The sequence below is a fragment of the Delphinus delphis genome, chromosome 20, assembly GCF_949987515.2.
Source record: "Delphinus delphis chromosome 20, mDelDel1.2, whole genome shotgun sequence".
Taxonomy (NCBI): domain Eukaryota; kingdom Metazoa; phylum Chordata; class Mammalia; order Artiodactyla; family Delphinidae; genus Delphinus; species Delphinus delphis.
The window spans coordinates 32,831,650-32,852,160 of record NC_082702.1 but is presented as its reverse complement, the minus strand read 5'-3'; the positions used below and the strand labels follow the sequence as shown (position 1 = coordinate 32,852,160).

Here is a 20,511-nt window from a genome sequence, read left to right as displayed (position 1 = left end):
CTCCCCCCGAATGTGGCGAGGTCCCTGCTCTCCCCCATTCACCCTCCATTATCTGAGCGAGCAGGAAAGGGAACTGGGGACCCCTTTTGTGCTCAGGCTCGCTCTGGTCAGGCCCAGTGACGTTGCTCTCACACCTGTTACCCCAAAAGAGGGAACACCAAAGTCCCTGGATGGAGTCCTACTGTAGGGTGAATGGAAATGTGATGACCTGAAAAAATTTACTTGGGCAAGACAGCTCAAGAGGAGGGCTCCTGGAGACAGGGGTTCTATTCAGGCTCTGCCACTGACCTTGGGCGGGGCTCTGCCCCTCCCGATTCCAGCCTTTCTGGTGCAGAGTGACTGTGTTGGACCAGGTCATCTGGGAGGTCCGGGATGGTGCGGGCTGAGACGTCAAAGGATCCTTCAGTGCGTCTCCCCCTTCACTGAACCTTTAACTGGGCTGGTTTGTAATGAGGTCCCAGCTTTCCCTCGGCTCCAGGCTTCCGTGAAAGCTACTATGACTTTGAATTAACCGACTCTGCAACGTTTAGGAAGCTGGTAAGATTTGGTGGCCCCAGATGGGGTGCACATTCCTGCTTGGGGTGCAGTATATAAACTGCACAGAAGGCAGCAAGCTTGGGTCCTCCTTACAACTCTGGGGCTCACCTTGGGGAAATTCTTGCCTCTCAGTTTCCTCCTTTGTAAAGGGATGATGAGGGGAAGTGGTGACAGAGTAAACCTCTACATCCAAAACGTCCAGGAAACTGGTTCTACGTATACAAGCCTGGAACCGGTCCTTAAGAGTACAGGCTGGTTCTATAATTTCCCGGCTGTGTGACTTATTCTCTCTGAGGCTTCATGTTATACTCTGTAAAACTGGGATAATGCTGACCTCAGAGGGCTCCTAAGAATTAAATGATGGCATAAAATGCTTAGCATAGTGCCAGACACATGGATGAAGTGCTCAATAAATAGTCCTTGTGATTACTGAGGATAAAACTGTTATTATTGCATTATAGATTCTTTCAGGCTTTTCTGAATTCTATCCTTTCCAATAATTTCAGGCCTGGTTATTGAATAAAACTAACTGTTGATGTTCTAGTAATGTAATTCATGAGGCCTAGCCTGTTCTGAATTGGAATACAGGCCCCAGGAGGATGTAAAAGGCTGCCTAATAAGAGCTTTGACACTGTGACACATCTGCACACAGACAGATCTGTGTGTGGAATGGTGTCTGCCATAGACTTGAACTAATGCAGACAAATCCATCTGGTTTAGATAATTCATGAACCCCAAGTGGGCATTTGTGTGGGGGGGGTTAGGTTGAGGATTTAAACCCTAAAAAAATAAAGCTTTAATAGATGATGAAGCAATGTGATTCTGAGAACACTACCAGGGAGCACTCCTACCAGGGAGCTATTGCATCAAGAAAAGGTGCTTAGGGGACTTCCCTGGTGGTACAGTGGTTAAGAATCCGCCTGCCAATGCAGGGGACACGGGTTCCAGCCCTGGTCTGGGAATATCCCACATGCCGCGGAGCAACTAAGCCCATGTGCCACAACTACTGAAGCCCTTGTGCCTACAGCCCGTGCTCCGCAACAAGAGAAGCCACCACAATGAGAAGCCCTCGCACCGCAACGAAGAGTAGGCCCCGCTCACTGCAACTAGAGAAAGCCCGCGTGCAGTAACAAGACCCAACATGGCCATAAATAAATAAATTTATTTTTTAAAAAAAGGTGCTTAGGACTTCCCTGGTGACGCAGTGGTTAAGAATCCGCCTGCCAATGCAGGGGACACGGTTTGATCCCTGGCCCGGGAAGATCCCACATGCTGTGGAGCAACTAAGCCTGTGCGCCACAACTACTCAGCCTGCACTCTAGAGCCCGCGTGCCACAACTACTGAAGCCCGCACGCCTAGAGCCCACGCTCCACAACAAGAGAAGCCACTGCAATGACAAGCCCACGCACCGCAACGAAGAGTAGCCCCTGCTCGCCACAACTAGAGAAAGCCTGCATGCAGCAACGAAGACCTAACACAGGCAAAAATAAATAAATTTATTTAAAAAAAAAAAGAAAGAAAAGGTGCTCATGGGATAGGCAGGGAGGGAGGCCCTGACCCCTTCTGGAGGAGTCAGTCATGCTGGGCAGAAGAGTCCCAGCTGAGTGAGCAGAAGCACAAGCTCTCAGTTCCTTCTGCTCCGGGGCTCTTCTTCATCCCTTTGAGGGAGGCAGGGTGTTTGGGAGCAGGCTGGGTGGCAGGGTTTTTAACAGAGGAAAGCCAAGCGTGGCAGATGGCCAAGCTGTTGGCTGGGACGGGGGGGCTCCAAGTCACATCCCTCAAGCCTTGCTCCTCATTACCTGAAAGATGCTGCTAAAGTTGTGGCCCTCTCTGGACTTCCCTTTTCCCATTTGTAAACCAGGGAGGAGACTGGCCTGTACCTCAGCTAGAGACGAGACCCAGCCTGTCTGAACATCTCTTTGGGCCTTCATTTCCCCATCCGGAAACTCAGGCTACCGAATCAGCCTGGGTGACTGCAGGAAACAGAAACCTACTGTCTGATTTAAGCAAAACAGGGTTTGTTAAAAGGATGACGGGCAGCCCTCAGGACCTCAGGAGCCAGGCCCAACCCTGTAGCATTGGTCTGGGGTCAAAACCACTGCTGCCATCCCCGGGAACAGATGCTGCAGCCAGCACCGCCCCTGGGCAGGGACACGGGGTGCTGGCATCAGGACCATGGCTGCCTCTGAAGCCAGAGGGGCTGCTGCTGCCACTGCCACACTGTCACCAGAATGGACTTGGTATGGTCTCGGCTTGTTCGTGTCACCAGTTTCTAATTCACAGTCAGGAATGTGATGTCTGATTGGAGATGCCTGTAAAAGGCACTCTGTCGAAGCTTCAAGGGAGGCTGGGAAAAATGTGTTTTCAGTTCCTCTAGTAGGAGGTGGACTCTGCCTCATAGGAAGGGCATGTCAGATGCTGATGGCCAAAAGAGTGGCCAGTGCCCACTTCAGATAATAATGGACTTGTTGTGAAACTGCTGTGAGATGACACACATGGGCACTTAACTCGGAGCCTGGCATGGAGGAAACACACCATCCCGGGTCACTGAGAGTCATATCACACTGCAAGTCTACAGTGTCAAGTGATAATATTCCTACATCCTTTACTCTTTGATTTTTCAGCAGGTGAAAGACAAAAGGACCTTGAGAAAAGTATGGCTTGCTGCCCTTCCAGATGCAGAGGCAGCTCCGGTCCCTTTGCCAGGAGGACAGGTGACTGGGTTTTTCCACTGTGGTGATGAATTGGGCTGAGTCACTGGAGTTCCTCTCCAGTCCCCTTGTGACCGTGACTGGGAGCAAGTGAAAAGAAGCAGCAGGTGGGGTCAGGGGTGCAGGGGAGCCTGGGGCCATTGAATCTCCCTCTGTTAGCAGGGGGAGGTTGAGCAGGAACTGTCCCCCTGTCCCCACAAACACTCCCCTCACTAATGATGAGTAAGATGGCCTCAGGAAGAGAAGAGAGGATCCTTTCTCTTCTTTTATAGGCTTGGTTGAGTGCCTCTTTGGTGCCAAGCCCTGTGCTGAGTGCACTGGAGAACCAGAGCAGACCAGGCACTGACCTTGCCTTTCAGGTTTGTGCCCCAATGGAGGAAACCACCTCAGAGTGCCATAATCTGGGTACTGGGCGGACTCTGCTAACATGTGCAATTGAGGTTACCGTGCAGTACACGGGGGGCCTGGAGCGGTCAGCAAGGGCTTCATGGAGGTAGGGGCATCTGAGCCTGCAGAGAGGTAGAAGGTCAGCAGATGGAGATAGAAGAGAGGGTGTTCGGGGGAGAGCATCCATCCATCCTACAGTGGGTCAGCTAGGCCCCATGCTAAGCTCAGGGAGGCACAGAGCTGAGCATGTTGCAGCCCTGCCCTCTGACAGGAGCTCGTGCATTTAGGTGGAGAAGGCTGGGTGTGCGTGAGCAGATGGTGAGGAAGCTGGAATGAGCAAGTAGGCAGCGGTGAGTGTCTGGTCTCAGGCTGCCTCTGGAATTTCACCAGCCACCAGATTATCTGCTCCCCGCTCCTGGGCCACCCTGGACCACACAGTGGCTATGTTGCCACCCCCTTTCTCCCATAACATGTTAAGACCCTCCCCCTTCAGTGCCTGCCCTTTGCTCTCCAGGAGACTCCAGACACCCCAATCTGTCCTCCCCGATCCAAGAGGACAGCAGAACCTCCTCCCTGTCCCTTTGAGAATGCCATTCCACCTCCCCTGGAAGCTCTACCAGACACATGGAGCCCCAGTATGTGCTGAGTCCAGGCAAGGGGTAGGTCTGATAATATATTTTTAAAATTCCAATAGTCATATATGCTCAATGCAGAAAACTCAATGCAGAGGAAAAATTAAAATCACTCATAATTCCATTGCCTAAAGATAACCAGTGTTAACATGTTAACATTGGGACAGAGGGGAGGGGTATGTCCTTCAGCACGTGTGTGTGTGTGTGTGTGTGTGTGTGTGTGTGTGTGTGTGTTTCCCCCCAAGGAATCATACTGCACATATTTTTGCCACTCAATCTTTTTTCACTTGCCGGTATATCGTGAACATTTACCCTGATAAAAACAATTCTTCCGCAATGTAATGATAATAGCTGCACTGTACTGTGTGGATGCTTCATTATTTTCTTAGCCGATCCCATGTTGGGCATTTAGGATGTTTCCAATTTTGCATTGTTGGAAACAGTGTTGCTAGCAATTTACCCCAAGATGCTGCTTTGCCCACATCTCTTGGATGACCTCCTAAGGCCACTCTGCAGCCTCCCTTTGCCTGGGTGCTTGGTCTCTGATCTCCGCCAATGCCAGCCCATCCATCCTTGAAAGGAGACCTGTGTGTGGTGTCCCGATTGGCTTCGCACCTATGCAGGTTCTTGGGGGAATCTTGGAGAAGGAGTGGAGTGGTTGCCAGCCCCACCTTCCCAATTGTGCTAATTTCACTTTAAAGCCTGAGTTTTTTTGATCTTGTATGTGTAAGGTGTTACCACTGGAGGAAACTTAGTTAAGGGTACACAGGACCTCTCTCTATTATTTTGCAACTTCCTGTAAATCTATAATTATTTCAAATAAAAAGCTAAAAAAACAAACACACCCAAGGCAGTCCTGAAGGGAACTATTTGGCCCCAGATTCAGAAATGTTTTTTTTTTTTTTCTTTTGCAGTACCGGGCCTCTCACTGCTGTGGCCTCTCCTGTTGCGGAGCACAGGCTCCAGATGCACAGGCTCAGCGGCCATGGCTCACGGGCCCAGCCACTCCACAGCATGTGGAATCTTCCTGGACCGGGGCACGAACCTGTGTCCCCTGCATTGGCAGGTGGACTCTCAACCACTGCGCCACCAGGGAAGCCCAGGAATGTTTTTAAGTCCACACTTTGTCACAAGGTCCAGAGCTAAGAGTTCCCTGTCTCAGTTTCCCCTGAAGGATAGGAAGTGTTCCAGGGAAAGACAGCTCTCCTGGCGGGTGCTGGGTGGCCTTCCAGGCTTTCCTTGATCCTAACTCTGCTGCTGGCCCCAGTCGTGAGCCTGAGGGACCTGATCAACCCCACTTTCAGCGGGAAGGGAGGACCAAGAGGTCAGGGAGGAGGCACAGCTTTCCCTGGGCCCCAGGGAGCTCTTACGTAGAAGTGAATTTGCAGAAAGCAGACGAAAAGCTAAGATTTGCTCTTTGGAGGAGAGCTAAGCCATTCTCCTTCCAAAGCGGACACACGTGTCTGGAGAAGCCTTTGTCCTGCAGTTCTGGAGAGAATGGCCCCCTTTCTACAGGGTGATTGTCCCAGCCCCACCCCAGGCCTGAGCTAAAGCCATGCCCAGAGTTGGGGTGCCATGCCCCAGACCTAGGGCGGACCCTATGGTAGGCTGCCCCGGGCACACCTCCCTCTCTGGGGGCTGCAGTTCCTCAGCACCACAATGACAGGATTGGGTTGAATCAGAGGTTCCAACCAAGTTTCCAGACAATAGAAACTGAGGAACCGACAGAGGATGCTGTGTTGAGGGTCCCCAAGACCACCCTCAAGCTTGATGATTTGCTAGAAGGACTCATAAAACTCAGAAAAGCCATTTCCTTCATGGTTACCATTTACTGCAGCGAAAGGACACGGATCAAATCAGTAAAGAGGAAGGGTGCACGAGTGGAGTCCAGGAGACACCAGGCGCAAGCTTCCAGTGCCCCTCCCAGTGGAGTCGCACAGGGGCACAGTCAATGCTTCCAGCACTGATGTGTGATAACACAGAGTACCAACCGCGGAACGCTCACCTGAGCCTTGGAGTGCAGGGTTTTTACTGAGAGTCGGTCACATAGGCATGCAGCACCTGCGCAACTGACCTAAGCTGCTCAGTCTCCAGGCCCCCAGAAGTCAAACTGACACAGTGTGGCCCAGGGCCTCGGGCCTCCAACACAGGCTTTCCCCAGAGGCCACACTGTGAGTGTTAACTATCTGGTCAGACCCATACAGTGTGGCCCAAGGCCTGAAACACACACAAACACTCCCGCCAGGCAGCAGGAGCACCAAGGACTAGTCCTTTCTTTGGAAAGTCCAGGATTCGAGCAATCCCAGCCTGCTGAGCTAACCCCTTGCTGCACAGATACCAATCATTTATTTTGCCACAAGCACACGCACACTGTCGTCTATCATCACCATGATTTCATACAAGAAAAGAAGTTTAGCTCCAAGAAGGTAGTCCGGACATCATGATGTGATAGGGGTTAGCGCTCCCCAAGAGAAAACAGGTGGCCCTACATTGTTGGCTTTGAAGATGAGGGAAGGGGCCAGGAGCCACCAGTGTATACCAAGACTCTGACATATATGCTTTTCTTGTTTGTCCACACAGCTTTGTCCCCAGTCAAGGAACAGATAGGCTGAGAAGCTCCCTCTGGCTCCTGCGTTAGCTCTGGGTTGGGTGTCCCCGCTCTTGGGTAGGACCAGGCTTTGCTGAGGGTGGGAGGGCTCAGTCTGGGACCCTCCTTAAGTGTCCAAGCCAGTTTGTCCTTTGTTTTCTTGCGCCTTGCTGCTGTTGCAGCTTATCCTGGGAAAGAGACGAGCCTGTTCTTTTTAACAAATGCCCTGGCCCCTGCCCTGGCCCTTACCTCAGGCTCCAGGCACCCCTAGTTCAAACTCTAGGGTAGACCAGATGTTCTTCTAAGGTCCCACTTCATCTCGTTTCCTCATGGTCCAGCCTCCATGCATGGAGCTGAGCCATCAAAGGCCTGGGCTGTTGGCCTGAGCGGGCCTTGAGATGGGGAGTCAGAACAGCCTTGGGTTTCACCATCTGCTACCTGGGTGACCTCGGATAAGTTTCACACACTTGCAGAATTTCCTCCTCTCTCCAACAGGTCTAATTATATAGCTGTGAGGAGTTAGTGAGTTGCTAACTGAAGAGCTCTCAGCTCAGGGCCCAGCACCTAGTAGGGGGCCATTGATGAGTGGCTGTTAGGACAATGAATTTTGTGGTTCCAGGTACAAAGTGTGGGGGCAGGTGGGATCCTCGAGATGAGTACAGTGGGCGCAGTACTGCCTTGGAGCTGGGTGTTTAGAAGCCAGGAGGTCTTTCTGGCCTCTGGACTTTGGGAGTGGGAGCACAACTCATGTACACAGCAGGAAGAGACCTGGTGGGCTATTGGGGTATCATGAGGATCGAGAGGCCTGTTCACCACAGGGCCTTTGCACGTGCATTCTTTCTGCCCAGGGACCCCTTCCTTCCACTTCCTACACTTCCCTGGGCTAATCCTGCTCATCCCTGGGGGTGTCAATTTAGACTTCACCTGACTCCCTGATTCCCTGACTGCCTTCCTCTGTGCTTCCATCATACCACATTCTCAATAATAATACCAATAATAATAGTCTGCCATTTAAGAAACCCTTACTATATGCCAGGCATAGTGCTAAGAGCATTACCTACATACGTTATCTCATTTGAATCTCCCAACATTTGGAGAGAGAGCTATAGTTATATTTTTCTGATTTTACAGATGAAGAAACAGGTTCAGAGAAGTGAAGTAACTGGCTCAGCTGTACAGTGGTTGTCTGTGTGCCGGTCCATCTCCGCCCTGGACTATGAGCTTCCTGAGAGCAGGGACTGTGTCTTGTTGGCTGTTAAGCCTCAGCATCCAGCACTGGGCCTGGTACTTACGATGAGCTCAGTAGGTGGGAGCCCTCCACCAATATCTGTTGAATAAATGAGTGAGTGAGTGAATGACTGCAAAGTACCAATGCAGCACTTGGCTCACCGTGAATGATCTGTGGTCACATACGTCAGTGTCCTCATCCCTGGAACCCGTGAATATGTTACATTACTGGGCACAGGGGAATGAAGGCTGCAGATGAAGTGAAGTTGCTTCTCAGCTGACTTGAAAGGAAGGAGATGATCCCGGATTATCTGGGTGGGCCCGATGTCATCACATGGAGCCTTCAAAGTGGGAGAGGGAGGCAGGAGAGAACCAGAGAGACGGCAGCATGAGGACTTGGCTTGGTGGCATTGCTAGCTTTGAAGATGGAGGAAAGGGCCGTATGCCAGGGAAAGCAGATGGTCTCTAGAGGCTGGAAAAAGCAAGGAAATGGATTCTCCTCTAGAACCTCCAAAAGGAGTGCAGCCCTGCCAACATCCTGATTTTAGCCCAGGGAGACCCATTCCAGACTCTGGGCCTCCAGATCTGTAAGAAAATTTATTTGTATGTTTTAAGCCACTAATGTGGTAATTTTTCACATCAGCAATAAAAACTAGTACGGTGCCCAATGCCTGACGCTGAGGAGCACACCTAGGCCACTTATTAAATGATTGTTGAGCTGAGTTAGATTATTACTGTATGTACCCCACTTACTATCAGGTCTCAAGTCTCAGGATGGGTTAGAGTTTGATCCTAGCCATTGGCTTGGCAGGCTGGGCTGAGTGGGGTCACAGAGAATGACATGAGGGGCCTTCTAGGGAAAGGGAGCCCCAGGGTGTGAGTGAGCAGTGCTGCTGGGCAGGTTGAGTCAGCATCCTGGACTGCCCATGGCCTCAGGCCTGAGGATGCCATCTTTGGGTGAACGCCTGCTGCTTCCATAAGCAGAAGGGACACCATGCACTGAGTCTGTACCTCTGCTGGCAGGTCCTAACAGCTGTTAGTCGGCTCAGGCTGCTATAACAAAATACCATAACTGGGTGGCTTATAAACAGTTCTAGAGGCTGGAAGTCTGCGATCAGGGTGCCAGCATGGTCAGGTCCTGGGGAGGACCCTCTCCCAGGTTGCAGACAGCTGTTTTCTCACTGTGTCCTCACATGGGGCAGGAGGAGTGGAACAGAGTGAGCCCTCTGGGATCCTTTTATAAGGGCACTAATCCCACTTCTGAACACCCCACCCTCATAACGTAATCACCTCTCAAAGGCCCCCAACTCCAAATACCATCACATTGGCAGGGGGGCATTAGGATTTCAATATATGAATTTGGGGGACACAAACATTCCGTCCATAACAAGCCCTACTGTGTAAGTACCATGATGATACCAATCCACCAGAGGAGAGAATAGCCAGCTCTTGTGTCTTTCTCCACTGTGCTGGGCACTGTACCAAGCACCCTTAACTGGTTCGGCCCTCATAATGATTCCATGTGATGGGTGCCATCGTTATTCCCATTTTACAGATTAGGAAACTGAGGTCTAGAAAGGTAAAGTTACTGCCAGTAATTGGGCCTAAACAAAGGCAGGGGGGCTCCAGGGTCTCTGTTCTTACCCACTGCGCTCTACTGCCTCTAGATGGAATAACGATTGTAAGAGCAATAAGACCACCTCACATTTGGATAAGACCTTTCTGTTCACACTCATTTGCATCCTCTTTTCTCTTGTTATCCTCACAGTGGCCAGTCATTATGATTAGTACCCCTGGCTTACATTTTGGGAAACAGCTCATGAGACGGAGGTCCCAGCCTTCCTCAATTCAAAGCAAGGGTGGGATTCCTTCCTGGGTCTCCTGGCTCCAAATCCAGAGTCTCTCTCTTCCACCAGCTCCTGCCTCACCCTGATGCATTATTTATGGCCCATTACTTACCTCCTGTAGGCACCCAGATGCTGCCTGCTAGAGCTGTGACCTTGCTGCATCCCATGGCGTGGACCAAGGACCTCGCTCTCCTCTCTCCCCTCCCCCTCGAAGCCTCTCTGGGTCTTGGCAGGCCCCTGGGGTGTGGCACAGCCAGTCCCCTCTGCTGACTTGTGAGCACTTTCCTCTTTGCCAAGCCAGTCAACACATCCAGTGAGCTCCCGGCTTCCTGAGAAAAGCAGCGGCAGCTGCACAGTCCAAACTCACCATCCCCTTATCACAGCCCTGGCTCGAATCACCAGTGTGTGTGTGCACGGGAGGATGGTGTGTGTATGTGCATGTGTGTGCATGTGTGTCATGAGAGGAGGGCATGTGTTTATGTTATATATGGAGCAGGAGAGGGGCATGGATTTAAGAGCTCACAGTTGAACACGTTTGAGTTGCCTCTTCTGGGTCTTGTAGCCAAAAGCTAAGTCACCGTGGCAACTGGGAAGTGGTGCTTAGGTCAAGAGCTAAGGCTGGGGGGATTCCCTGGTGGTGAAGTGGTTAAGAATCCGCCTGCCAATGCAGGGGACACGGGTTCAAGCCCTGGTCCGGGAAGATCCCACATGCCGCGGAGCAACTAAGCCTGTGTGCCACAACTACTGAGCCTGCAGTCTACAGACTGCGAGCCACAACTACTGAGCCTGCGTGCCACAACTACTGAAGCCCCCGAGCCTAGAGCCTGTGCTCTGCAAGAAGAGAAGCCACGCGCAATGAAGAGTAGCCCCTGCTCGCCGTAACTAGAGAAAGCCCACGTGCAGCAATGAAGACCCAACGCAGCCAAAAAAAATTTTTTTAATTTTTAATAAATTTAAAAAAAGAGCTAAGGCTGGGAGCAGGATCCCCAAGGCCCCTGGAGCCCACAGCCTTAGAGCTGTGAGACATTGAGCAAGTTGCTTAATCTCTCTGTCCTTATTTGCCTCCTTGTTTACTTCCCTGAGTGGAGGATTAGACGAGAATTCCTGTGAAGCAACTAGCGCAGGGCCTGAGGGACAGCGAACGCTGATACACACCTTTTGACCAGGCACCCTATCCTGCCTTCCTCTAGGCAAGGAAGGACTAATTTGGATCACAAACTCTTGGGAGGAAGGGCACCTGGGGACAGGGAAGGAGAAGCAGAAGCTAAAGTCTTGCAGACCCGACTGGTTGGTGTCTAGGCAGCAGCTGGGTCACCTTCAGCTCAGTTTCCATGTCCGTAAAATGGTCAATAGCTGAAGTTAATAGTTGCTTAACATCATGGCTGGCACCATGGAATTCTGGAAGATGAGAATGAAAACTCCAGGAAATTACTTCTTGTACGTTTTCCCTTTTCCTCAGAATTTAAGGCTTTTGGTACATGTTAGCACATAAAACCAGAGGGCAGGCATTTGTTTCTCCTCCTCGATTTTAAACTCAAAACTCCCAGGTCCTGAGTGATTAGCTGAAGTTTCTCAGAATCATCTGGAGACCCTGTGACCCACACAGCCCCTAAGCCTTGACTCCGGGACCCTGGTTAGGAGGGACCAGAGGCACCAACGAATCTGTGACTTTAATAATCTTCCTCAATGATTCCAAAGCAGGTGGCCCACTGTGAGAAATTAGAGACCAATCCACCGGCTGGGGATTTTTCCAGATGCCCCTGGAAGGAGTCCTTTCAGAGTCCTGTTTCCTTGTCCTCCATCCTAGGACCCTGAGAATGGAACGAGTGGGCTTCCCCAAACCTCACCACCTCCCACTTCCTCCAGTTTAGCATTGCTGGTATCTGTAGCTTGATTAATTAATTAATTAATTCTGTAGCTTAATTAATCACCGTAACTATTCTTGGACCCAGGACAACTGACGTTTGTTCTGTGGATGCCCCTCCCTGGAAGCACAGGGGAGTGAGCAAAGCTGGATCCCAGCAAAGTCTTCCCCAGACTTGGGAGCCCAACTTGAAGAGCCTGCCCTTGAACTCCTGCCTATTGAATTGAAAAGGACACACACTGGGTAGCTGCCACGTACAGACCTTGGGCCACAGAATGAGGTGCAGGGAGCAGGCCTGACAATGCCCTGTGGACTAGAGCAGAACTGCCCCAGCCAGCATGCAGACCCCTGAGCAAGAAAAGCAAACACTTGTGGTGGTAAGCCCCTGAATTTGTGGGTGGTTTGTTACACAGCATTATTGCAGCCATAGCTGACTAGTTCACCAGGATCAATCTATTTTTTTCAGAGGCTCTTGAGGCTAACTTTGCCTGCTTTAATCTTGCTGTATGATTCCTTGCCTATAGTGAATCAGCAAGTCTGGTTCTAAGGTTCCAAGTCACTTTGGTGACGCTGGTGGTGCTTTGTCCCCTCCCACTCCAGAACTGGCTATGAACCTCTTCCATCTCATTCATCCTAGGAGCAACCATAGTAATCACCTGCAAGCATTAACTGCTGACCACAGACTGCTAATCCATCTGAAATGTTCTATATATTTGTCACCATAATCCTATGAACTAGTAACTGAGATTATCCCCATTTTATAGATGAGAAGATCAAAGCTTGGGGAAATTCACTAGCAATCTTACCGCTGGTAAGTGGTGGACAAAGACTCTAGCCCAGATCTCCAAGCCTGTGCTCTTCACGCCTCTCCCCAAGAGCTTCCTCATGTTGGTGGAAATGCCTATTTTCCTGACACAGCCCCCTCCCCAAGCCCTCTTCCACACACCCTTCTCCAGGGCCACCTTCCAGCTTCAGGTCCCGCAGCCACTTCCCACTTGCAGTGAATATACTTGATCCCTGATGCCTGGAGTTAATTATTTCAAAAAGACATTTGGAAACTCAGCTCTGTGGGGTCTAATGTGTTCCTTTTTGCTAATTTAATAGTTCTGTCTTTCAAAAATGAGTGTGCTTTTGAAACATGTTCGCTGGACTGTCATTTCATTACCCTCCAGAGATATCTTCCCATTGTTGTTTTTTTCTTTGAACCCATGCTCACACCAGCCCTGTGGATCTCAGAGCCGAGACCTGTGTTTTGTGACTGGGGTGTCTCCTTCCCACAGGTAAGGCCCTGACTGTCTGTGTGCCCAGGCTCAGCAATCAGGCAGAAAGACAGTCTGAAATCATGAAAAATCTAAAGTACTGGATCATTTTTAAAAGAGTCAGCTTGGGTTCTTACTGGCGCATTCTGTTCACCAAATGCTAAAATGGTTATTTCTGGGTAGTGGATTTTAAGGAAGTTTCTAGTTTCTTCTTTCCCATCTCTTATCTGTTTTACTTTTCATTGTTTTTAATTTACAAAAGCATGTATAATTTTAACAATAAAATATAATTAAAAATAATATGCATGCAATAAGAGGAAACTGACCCTTCTGGCAAAGTGTCAAGGCAAGTCTGGCTTTTATGAATTTGTTAAATGAACTTTTATAAACTTGTCAAATGACCTTTTATGAATTTATTAAAGCCACTCCGAGAAGCAGACCTCTCTCTGAAAATGAGTAGAACTCTGTGCAAAGAGGGAAAACAAGACCCAGGCTAACAATTCTGTTTGTAAAATAATTTTTGTGTTTCCGCCTGCCAATGCAGGGGACACGGGTTCAACCCCTGGTCTGGGAGGATCCCACATGCCACTGAGCGACGGGGCCTGTACGCCACAACTACTGAGCCTGTGCTCTGGAGCCCATGAGCCACAACTACTGAGCCCACGTGCCACAACTGCTGAAGCCCACGCACCTAGAGCCCGTGCTCCACAACAAGAGAAGCCACCACAATGAGAGGCCTGTGCACCGTAACGAAGGGAAGCCCCCGTTCGCCGCAACTAAAGAAAGCCCACGTGCGGCAATGGAGACCCAACGCAGCCCAAAATAAGTAAATAAATAAATAAATTTTTAAAAAATGGGATGGAACCTGAGTTTTTAAAACGTTAACTTTATTGTTTGTTAAATCTTAGATACTGCTCTTCTTTACCCTTGGGCATGATTTGACTTAAATTTGCAAATCGACTGAAGGGTAGATCTGTTTCTATAGGTTTTCACTTAACAGACACGAATTGAGTTTTGCCCAGTGCCAGGCAGTTCTAGGTTCACAGGCTTCAGTAAGGGGCAGGGATGGATCCCCAGCCTTGAGCAGCCACTGCTCTGGGAGAAGGCAGTGGTGCCAGCACTCACACAGCTGGATAAGTGCTCTGGGAGGACACAAGGGAAGCCCAGCAAGAGGCAATTCTTTTCTCTCCCTGAGAAAAATCAAGGAAGGCTTCTCAGAGGAGGTAACTGACACATAGAAGTTACCAGGAGGAGCAGGTGACATTCCAGGAGGAGAAGGAAGACATTCCAGGCAAAGAGAAGAGGAGGTACAAACTCTCCTGGGGGTAGTGGTTGTAGAAAGGCTAGAATTGTGTTCATGAAATAGCAAGTTGCTGGCTGTGACTACAACTTAGAGTATATAATGTGTGTGTCTGTTGTATGTTGAAGAGCCTTGAATGATGGGCTAAGCAGTTTATCTGGTTGGCGATGGGGAGCTATTAAAAAGTCTTAAACAGGGAAGTGGCATGATCACATTTGCCTTTTAGAATGGCTGCTCAATGGACGTATCCAGGAAGGTCCACGTGGGCAACAGAAGCCACGTTAACCATATGAATGGAGAAAATTTAATGTAAATAATTACCTAGGTCAGAATGGCCATCATCAAAGAGTCCACACACAATAAATGCTGGAGAGGGTGTGGAGAAAAGGGGACCCTCCTACACTGCGGGTAGGAATGTACATCGGTGCCACCACTATGGAGAACAGTATGGAGATTCCTCAAAAAAACTAAAAATAGAGTTACCATATGATCCAGCAATCCCACTCCTGGGCATATATCTGGAAAAGATGAAAACTCTAATTCAAAAAGATTCATGTACACCAATGTTCAAAGCAGCACTATTCACAATCTCCAAGACATAGAAACAACCTAAATGTCCATTGACAGATGAATGGATAAAGAAGATGTGGGGTATATATATATATATACACACACACACACACACACACACACACACACACACACACACACACACACAATGGAATACTACTCAGCCATTAAAAAGAATGAAATATTGCCATTTGCAGCAACATGGATGGGCCTAGAGAATATCATACAAAGTGAAGTAAGTCAGACAGAGAAAGACAAATATGATATCATTTAGATGTGGATCTAAAAAAATACAAATCAACTCACTTACAAAACAGAAACAGAGTCACAGACATAGAAAACATATTTATGGTTACCAAAGGGGAAAGGGAAGGGATAAATTAGGAGTAATAGATACACACCACTATATATAAAATAGATAAACAACAAGGACAACTGCATAGCACATGGAACTATAGTCAATATCTTGTAATAACCTATAATGGAAAAGAATCTAAAGCCATACACCTGAAAACTAATACAATACTGTAATTCAACTACAGTTTAATGAATAAAATTTTAAAAAAGAAAAAATAATTACCTAGATATATTTATCCATCTATCCATCCCTCTATCCATCCATCAATCCACCTTATTTTTTAATGTATTTCAAAGCAAATTACAGGCATCACTGCACTCCCCTAAATACTTCAGCACACTTGTCATTCATTAATGTTCAACTTTTTTGTTTTTAATCAAATTTATATACAATGAAAGGCAAAAATCCTAAGTACACATTTGCTGAATTTTGACAAATGAATACACCTGTGTAACCCAAACTACAATCAAAATATGAGACCTTACCATTACCCTAGAAAATTCCTTCATGGCCCTCCTCAGGCAATCCTTGCCTCCATCCTCCAAGAGACAACCACTGTTCTGATTTTTTTCCCACCATTTTCAGCATCATTGACATTTTGGTCCAAATAATTCCTTGTTCTTGGGGGCTGTCCTGTGCATGACTTAGCCTGTCCTAGAATTTCGTATAAATGGAATATACTCTTTTTCGTTTGGCTTTTCCTACTTAACATGTTTATGAGATTCATCCATATTACCGTGTTTTTTTTTTTTGAGGCTTACAATGATCTTTATTTTTTTAATTTTTATTGGAGTATAGTTGATTTACAATGTTGTGTTAGCTTCAGGTGTACAGCAAAGTGAATCAGTTATACATATACATATATCCACTCTTTTTTTTCATCCATGTTAGCTTGTGTATCGTTGTTTGTTCCTTTTATTGCCAAGTAGTTGTTCCTTTTTTATTGGCAAGTAGTATTCCATTATAAACCACAGTTTGTTTATCCATTCTCCTGTTGATGGACATTGGGGCCATTTCTAGTTTTTGGTTATTATGAAAAAAAGCTGCTATGAACATTTTTTTGCAATTTTTTTTTTTTTTGGTGAGCATTATGCTTTCATTTCTCCTAGCTAAAGAGCTAAGAGGACTTTCTGGGTCATTGGGTAGGTGTATAATTAGATCTATCAGATAACACTCTTCCCTCTTCCTAAGTGGGTTTGAACCATTGTACATCAATCTCCCCGGGGCAGGTACCAACCAGAATAGCCTCTACACCCCAGAGCCCGTTGAAATGATTCAAACTAGCCAATCCTAAGCCTGCTTACCTTGCATCACTGCCTCTTTCCCATAGAAACCACGGTAAAGGCTCTTCCCCACGCTTTCCTCCCGCTCCTTCTCCCTCCCTGGTGCTTCCCCGTGTGGCCCCGTGTGGCATGGCACAGTGTGACCCCTCCTCTTGGGATCTGGGAGTCACAAATTATCTTTTTAATGGCAATCATCTCTTGATCTGTTGGCCTTACCATATCTGAATGATAATAAAATCTACATTTTAAAACAATGAGCAAAAAAGAGTATATCTTTCTTTTCACTAACCTCTAACTCAACTCAGCATTTCCCTTAATTATAGCTGTAGGCAACAAACCATAGTCATCTCAGCAGTATTAGTGTCTTTGCTGCACGAGAAATCACAGGTTTTTTTATAAATTTATTTATTTTTTAAATTTTTGGCTGCGCACGGGCTTTCTCTAGTTGCGGTGAGCGGGGGCTACTCTTCATTGCTGTGCGCGGGCTTTTCATTGCGGTGGCTTCTCTTGTTGCGGAGCACGGACTCTAGGCACGCCGGCTTCAGTAGTTCTGGCTCGCGGGCTCAGTAGTTGTGGCTCATGGGCTTCAGCAGTTGTGGCTAGCGGGCTCTGGAGTGCAGGCTCTGTAATTGTGGCGCACGGGCTTAGTTGCTCCGCAGCACGTAGGATCTTCTCGGACCAAGGCTCGAACCCGTATCCCCTGCCTTGGCAGGCGGATTCTTAACCACTGCACCACCAGGAAGTCCCTCACAGATATTTTCATATCACGATAAGTGTTACAGATAACTTGAAACATTGTTTTTGTTCGTCACTATTTTGAAATTATGATAGTTAATAAGCCTGTAGCAGGATGGGGAGCTCAACAGGAGGGTCCTGAGCAACCCAGTCTAGGATCCAAGCACCAGCTGGCCTCCTGTGAATCAAGGAGAAAAACCCAGGACCTCAACCTAAAGAAAGTGAGCAGCCCCACAGGTAATCCAGAGGGGTGGCAGGATGGTTCACTAGACCAGCCAAGGGCACAGCCTTGAGACCACTGGCCACTGATTGGCAGTGTCCTGCAGTTTTGTACTGAGTGTCCCGGCAGCTCAGGACATACAGGCATACCTGGTTTTATTGTGTGTTGTTTTACTGCACTTTGCAGACATCGCATTTTATACAGATTGAAGGTTTGTGGCAACCCTGCATTGAGCAAGTATATAGGTTCCATTTTTCTAACAGCATTTGCTCGCCTCATGCTTCTGTCATGTTTCAGTAATTCTTGCAATATTGTAACATTAAATAATTTAAATTAAACATTACGATAAATAACACACCACTGTATAGTGTAAATATAACTTTTACATGCACTAGGAAACAAAAGAAGTCTTGTGACTCGCTTTATTGCGATATTCACTTCATTGCAGTGGTTTGGAACTGAATTCATAACATCCTCGAGCTATGCCGGTATTTCCTGGGATATAGAAGATATACATGATGATTTTGAGTGAATAACCTAACATATAATTAAATAGCAGTAAATATCAAGTTAAGTCTTTCCTTTCAGTGCTGAGTACGCAAAGAGGAAGTCTCTGCTCGGTGCTGGCTGTCTTTAATGCCTCTCTAGCTCTGGCTAATCCTTTTGAACAAAGAGCCCAGCCTCAGGCTTAGAATCACTGCATCTGCATTGTACACGTATTTGCCATAGTGGTATACTTAAGTTAAAAAAGGGGGGTACTTTAAAGAAAAATGTTAAGTAGATAACAGTCAGGTGGCATGCAAATATGGCAGAAATCTGACGAATTTGAGGCACATTTTGCCAACTGATGTCCCAAGGCCTTTTGAGATCTTAGGAAATTCCCTATATAATAACCATCTCTATACTCTGCCCCTCTGTGAGGTCTGCTCATTAACTCATTCATATCTATGGAAGAACCAGTTTACTAAGCACCTCGGGGTGCCAGACCCTGCCCCTCCCCACATGCACGCAGAATTCCATCTCCTGCTCAGGTCGCCTTCTCTCCAGAAATGTGCCTTTCCCTGCCCCTCTTTTAATCTAAGAATCCCGTTCCTGGATGAGTTGAAAGTGCTCACTCAGGGGTCAGTGAATCTGCATGGAGCTATGGCCATTGCAGGCTGTCAGGGTGGGGAGTTGAAAACCTCTAACCTCAGGGTCCCTAGAGTGATAGGTGAGGCTCTTACCCCTTGGGGTACCCAAGGAGTAACCAGTCTGCCTGTGAGGCACTCTCAAAAAAGAAGGGGAGGGCTTCCCTGGTGGCACAGTGGTTGAGAGTCTGCCTGCTAACGCAGGGGACACGGGTTCGAGCCCTGGTCTGGGAGGATCCCACATGCCGCGGAGCAACTAGGCCCGTGAGCCACAACTATTGAGCCTGCGCGTCTGGAGCCTGTGCTCCGCAACAAGACAGGCCGCCATAGTGAGAGGCCCACGCACCGCGATGAAGAGTGGCCCCCGCTTGCCACAACTAGAGAAAGCCCTCGCACAGAAACGAAGACGCAACACAGCAAAAATAAATAAATAAATAAATAAACTCCTAAAAAAAAAGAAGGGGAAAGGTCAGACTTTATCTGGTATCCACAAAGCCACTTAGATGAGAAGCCCTTCTGCCTACATCTGACATTCGCCAACGCTAACCACAAATCGGCACCTTATCAGTTACCCCTCACCAGCCGTGTGTAACCAAGTACAACCTGGAGACACTGTTGTCTTGGTTCATTCTCCATTTTCATAAATCTGCAATTGCTTTGGGTACGTATGTGTATTGGAAGAGTTGTACATGGCAGAAACCTAATTTAATCTGGCTTATACAAGACAATTTAAAAGAAAAGAGGTAATTAATTTACTTATTGAACTGAGAGGTGTGGGGATGCAGCTATTTCAGGCATGGCTAACCCAAGACTCACATGCTGTCAGGCCTCGGTTTCCCCCCGTCTCTGGTTCTTGCTTCCCTTGTGTTTGCTTCAGTTTGGGGCTCTGTCTAGTGGCCAGATAGAGACAGGAAGTGGTCCCTACCTCCTCTCTGGTTTCAGGTCTGGCAGGAGCTCAGGGGCGTCTAGGGTTGTGACCAGGGCCCCCGGCTTGGTCATGTGCCTGCCTGCTCCTGGGAGCCAGTGATTGGCTCAGGGTGAGGGGATCCCTCACTCTTCCCCAGGAACTGGGCCTGACGTCAGCTTCTCTGGGACAACGTGAACCACAGGGATGGCTCCCCAGAGAACAATAGGGGTATGTTGGCAGAAAAAAAGATGTTCTTGGCTTCACAGAGATGCTAAATGGAGCCAGGGTTGGACCAGGGGTGGTTGATCCTAGAGCTTGACTTCTAAGCCTCTCTGGCCTGCGTCCTGCCTGTATCCCAGAGCCCCTCACAGAGCCTGGCAACAACAGGCACTTAATTCCTGTGCATTGAGTGAATTTCTTGTTGCTGCGCTTGCACACCTGCCTGTTGGGACACCTTGTTTCTCTGGACAGGCATCCATTGCCTGGCCTCTCACCCTCCAGAAATTGAATCCTATTCTCACGTGTGAGCCCCTCCCAGTGTCTTCTTTTGCAGCAGACCTCAGTCTGAAGTGAAACATCAGGAAAGAATCCAGCCTATTGTGTTATGAACACACACGTATACATTTGCATACCCAGTGAGTTCCTGACGCATCCCTTCAACCTGGGTTGGGGGAGGAGCTGGAGGCTTTAAAATGTCAGATCCTGGGGAGCTGGGAGCCATGCAGAGATTTCCCTTGGAGCAAGGTATGTGGGAACAGTGACCTGGCACGGACCCTTGCCAGCTCAGGGCTGCGCATGGGGAGTGTGGTACCAAGTGGCTGACAAGCTGGGGGCTCAGCTCCTTGGAAGCAATCAGGCAATGCGGTGTCCGTCATCAGCCCTGGAGAACCTGACGGTGGTGGGTGCAGCTCCCTGGCTGACTGGTGCCCAGCCCTCAACCTAACGATGGAAACGAACCA

The 20,511-nt window shown here is 48.4% G+C and overlaps 1 long non-coding RNA gene across 3 annotated transcripts; it reads left to right on the top strand.

Moving 5' to 3' along the window:
• Window positions 1-373: 373 nt before the first annotated feature.
• Window positions 374-13,905, top strand: LOC132415990 (uncharacterized). 3 transcript variants are annotated; one of them, XR_009517441.1, is made up of 6 exons: window positions 374-537; window positions 3,163-3,252; window positions 4,151-4,295; window positions 12,558-12,604; window positions 13,015-13,073; window positions 13,597-13,905. It is a non-coding gene; the product is annotated as an uncharacterized lncRNA (long non-coding RNA). The 3 variants fall into 3 exon arrangements; XR_009517439.1 differs by lacking the exon at window positions 4,151-4,295; XR_009517440.1 differs by lacking the exons at window positions 4,151-4,295; window positions 12,558-12,604.
• Window positions 13,906-20,511: the final 6,606 nt, after the last annotated feature.